This window comes from Peromyscus maniculatus, chromosome 6 (assembly GCF_049852395.1).
Source record: "Peromyscus maniculatus bairdii isolate BWxNUB_F1_BW_parent chromosome 6, HU_Pman_BW_mat_3.1, whole genome shotgun sequence".
In the NCBI taxonomy this organism is placed as follows: Eukaryota; Metazoa; Chordata; class Mammalia; order Rodentia; family Cricetidae; genus Peromyscus; species Peromyscus maniculatus.
This window is the reverse complement of record NC_134857.1, coordinates 10,890,524-10,895,180: the sequence shown is the minus strand read 5'-3', so window position 1 is coordinate 10,895,180 and position 4,657 is coordinate 10,890,524. Positions and strand designations below refer to the sequence as shown.

General features: G+C 49.6%; 1 pseudogene; it reads right to left on the bottom strand.

Moving 5' to 3' along the window:
- Positions 1-401: 401 nt before the first annotated feature.
- On the bottom strand, positions 402-789 carry LOC121830409 (translationally-controlled tumor protein-like; annotated as a pseudogene).
- Positions 790-4,657: the final 3,868 nt, after the last annotated feature.

The following is a 4,657-nucleotide window of genomic DNA, read 5'->3' as shown; positions in this document are numbered from 1 at the left end:
CCTCTGCCTCCTGAGTATTGTGATTAAAGTCTTGCACAACACCTGGCTGGAGTACCTTGTTTTTTGTTTTTTGAGACAGGGTTTCTCTGTGTAACAGCTCTAACTGTTCTGGAACTCACTCTGTAGACCAGACTGGCCTTGAACTCACAGAGATCTGCCTGCCTCTACCTGTCACCACCAGCTGGTTTAGTAACTTTTAAAAGTAAACTTATATGCACTTTATTTTTAGACAACCTACATGATATGTTTTTGTTTTTGTTTTCTTAAAACAAAAAACAAAAAACAATGCCTCCACTCCAAATAAATCACAGTCAAAATAAAAGCTCAATATGGTATAGGTCCCATTTGTCCTAAATTCTGATATTGTGTGGATGGTAAGTAGCAGCAGTTCTGGAGACAGGTGATAGATCCAATTTGTTAACATGTTTCCATCTCTAAGCAATCCTTAAAGAAAATATTGAATAGAGTCACATCATCCTCACAGTAGTCCAGGAGGGCAACCATGCCATCTGGACTCATGTTTTCACCAGTTAAAAGCTGGTAGTTCTTGAAATCAGCGTGGATGTACTTTATTTGCTCTGCAGCCCCTTGGAGTGATTTCATGTGACCTCTCTTGTTCTTTTTGTCCCCGAAGGTGGAGCTGGTTTCTCGTAAGTGATGGTTCATGACACTGTGACTCTGTGCTTTCAGAACCTTCTCTCTCCCCTTCGGCAGAAGCATTTCCACCGATGAGTGAGTCATCGCTGTCACCCTCTGTTCTACTGACCATCTGGCCCTCCACCTCCAGGCACAGCCAGATCTTGTAGATACCGGAGAACAGCTCACATGGCTGATGAGGTCCCAGGAGAAGATCATGATGGGGGCTGGTAGCAGGGGGTCCCAGGAGGTGATCATGGTGGGGGCTGGTGACAGGGGGTCCCAGGAGGTGATCATGATGGGGGCTGGTGACAGGGGGTCCCAGGAGAAGATCATGGTGGGGGCTGGTGACAGGGGGTCCCAGGAGGTGATCATGGTGGGGGCTGGTGACAGGGGGTCCCAGGAGGTGATCATGGTGGGGGCTGGTGACAGGGGGTCCCAGGAGGTGATCATGGTGGGGGCTGGTGACAGGGGGTCCCAGGAGGTGATCATGGTGGGGGCTGGTGACAGAGGGTCCCAGGAGGTGATCATGATGGGGGCTGGTGACAGGGGGTCCCAGGAGGTGATCATGGTGGGGGCTGGTGACAGGGGGTCCCAGGAGGTGATCATGGTGGGGGCTGGTGACAGGGGGTCCCAGGAGGTGATCATGATGGGGGCTGGTGACAGGGGGTCCCAGGAGGTGATCATGATGGGGGCTGGTGACAGGGGGTCCCAGGAGGTGATCATGATGGGGGCTGGTGACAGGGGGTCCCAGGAGGTGATCATGATGGGGGCTGGTGACAGGGGGTCCCAGGAGGTGATCATGATGAGGGCTGGTGACAGGGGGTCCCAGGAGGTGATCATGGTGGGGGCTGGTGACAGGACGCTAGCCCGGCAGCACAGAGAGCGCAGTGCAGTGGAGGAGGGCAGGAAAGGCTGACTCGGGCGCCCCACAACCTCATGTCTGTGGTAACATTTAAAACAATAAATGAAGCTGGATATGGTGTCACATCCTAGCACCTGCGAGGGGAGGCCACAAAACCCAGGCCACACTCAACAACAGTGAGTTCCAGGCCCGCCTAGGACACATAAGGAGGCCACGTGGACCACAGACACTAACACGTTCCCTGGCTGTAGCTCGAACCACAGACACCAATATGTCTTCCAGGGGCAGCATGGACCATGGAGGTCTTTTGAGGAGGCCCAATCCAGAAAATAAACCATTCTCCATCTTGGACATCCTGTCATTGCTCAGAGCCAGGGCAACGGTGCTGCTGGACAGGGTTTTCCCGGGAAGAGCCCACGTGACCCCAGGCTGCTACACACCCTGCGGGCCCTACTTGGCAACAACATGCTCCCTGGTCCGCCTCAGCCTTCTCCCACACCTGTTGTGAAGGCCTAGAATTAACTTTACAGGCTCAGGATACGCCACGATTACTTGAACGGATACAGAGCAGTATCCTCCTGCAGACATCCTGTCTGCTGTTTAAAGGAAAGGAAAGCCTAACAGGATCCAGATACTCCTGCAGACATCCTGTCTGCTGTTTATACAGGAAAGGAAAGCTTAACAGGATCCTCTCTGTGGTTTATGGCCCTTGGAGATATCTAGATAATCCTGCAGAGCAATCCAGATAATCCTGTTTAGCGGGTTGTGGTTTCCCGCCAAAAGTCTAGACCAATAGTTTCAAAAAATCACCTTGCGCCGGGCGTTGGTGGCGCACGCCTTTAATCCCAGCACTCGGGAGGCAGAGGCAGGCGGATCTCTGTGAGTTCGAGGCCAGCCTGGGCTACCAAGTGAGCTCCAGGAAAGGCGCAAAGCTACACAGAGAAACCCTGTCTCAAAAAACCAAAAAAAAAAAAAAAAAATCACCTTGCCCCTTCTACCCAATCCCAAGTTGCCAATTCCGGGCTTGTGGTTTTTCCCTATTAAAACTCTCTACACCTGGGCCGCCGCCACATTTCCTTCCATCTGCCATGCGGCGGCCCAGGTTGAGCCTGAATAAAAGGACCCTTACGTGCTTGCATCGAAACCTGCTTCTTGGTGGTCTCTGGGGGTTTTGCGAAACGGGTACAACACTGTCACTGCCGTTGCATCTCTAGTTCCTCCTCTCTCCACCATAGATGGGTCACTCCGTTCCCCCAGCTTTCCCACCTTTCCATCACATATTTGTTTGTGGAAGTGGCACTGGAAACTGCAGTGTGTCACATAGTATATTTTTTTGCCCAAACAGCTTTACATGCAAATACTCATTGCAATGAGTCATTGGCCTGGTTCAAGGTTTCTGGTTTCTGAATACCATCAATACTGGACCATCACAGAGACTCATCTTGGATACGCTGCTGTTACTCAGAGTCAGGGTGATCTTGTCTAGGCAGGGCGGCGGGGCAGGATCCTTAGGAGCTCCAGGCTCTTGCATCCCTCCTGTCCTTGGTACTGGCGGCCCTGAGGCTCACGGGGCACCACCACTGTGCTCGCAGCCCGCGGCCACGCAGGCTGGTGTCATACCCTTTGCCGCTCTCTAGTTCCAAGCACCCAGCTCTGCTCTGTCAATTCCCTCCAATTTCATGAGTCCACTTTTTAAAAGCATCTTCCCATAAGACCTGCCTGCTTTAGTTGTCTCAGAGACGCTTCGGTCTCTGCAGACTCCTCCCCCGAGGCAGCAGCTCCTCCTGGACCCTCTGTGGGTCTCACCCCAGGGCTGCTCCTCAGGCCCAGGGTGGGTGCCAGCCGCTGCCACCATCTAGGATCTGTCCTCCTCTCTTTAACATAGAAGTTTAAGTTCATGACTTGAGATTTTATTTATTTATTTATTTTTGGTTTTTCCAGACAGGGTTTCTCTGTGTAGCTTTGCGCCTTTCCTGGAACTGCTTTTTAGACTAGGCTAGCCTCAAACTCACAGAGATCTGCCTGCCTCTGCCTCCCGAGTGCTGGGATTAAAGGCGTGCACCCGGTTGAGATTATTCTTGATTTTTCTAATATAAATGCTCACAGCAAAGGAAATTCTTTAACTGTACCCATACATTTTAGTATATTTTCGTTTTCATCCATCGCATAGTATTTCCTCTTTTTCTTGTGATTTCTTCTTTTTAGGAGAACATTGTTTGCCCTTCACTTTTGTGACTATGCCGAATTTCCTCCTGTGGTCAAAGGACATGCTTTCAGTTATTTCAATCCTTTCAGTTTTACTGCAGCTTGTGTTATAGGCAGCATGACGTCTGTCTGGGAGATTATTCCATGCACTTGAGACGAATGTGTAGTCAGCTGTTCAAAGGTAGAGTTTCCTCCACTCCCAGCCTACTTTAGTGTTTTTGCTAATGCCCTGGGGCAAAAACTGTTCTACAGTGTTGTTTGTGCTCTCTCCTTGCCGCCCCTCCCCTCTCCCAGGGTTCTGCCCTGCAGCCCATTTTGACCCTCACACCTCAGCCTGCCAGGTGCTGGTATTACAGACCTGAAACACCAGGATGACTTTTCACATATTTAGAGTTTCCCCTGTGATTGTGGGAGAATGCCCGTAGGGTTTCCTTTATACACATTCATGAAGTACTCTGACAGTGGTTTTATATGTAATGCAGTTGAAAATGGATAATGTAATATATAAACAGGTAAACAGAACACAGAAATGTAATTTTCAGTAACAAACTACAGGAAAATATTGAGGCAACTCTTTTTTGTTGTTGTTGTTAACCTCTTTAGTTAAAGAAAATGAGAGTCAGTAGGAGAGAGCTTTTTGTTGCTTGGTTGTTTGGTTTTGAGACACTATCTCACTGTGTAATCTCAGCTGGCCTGAAACTTGCTATGTAGATCAGGTTGGCCTCAAATTCACAGAGATTCTCCTGCCTCTGCCTCTCGAGTCCTGGCAATAGAAGAGTTGTAAGGACCTGCTCTAAGCTGAGTCATATCTTAAGGATATGATTATCTCATCCTTATAAGGATAAAGATTAAGAGGATAATCGCATCTTAAGAAGCCTTCCTTTTTTAAATAGAGTTACTTTCAAGAAGATGGCTCATCCCCTGATGGACTTGATTCGCTCTGATGCGCCC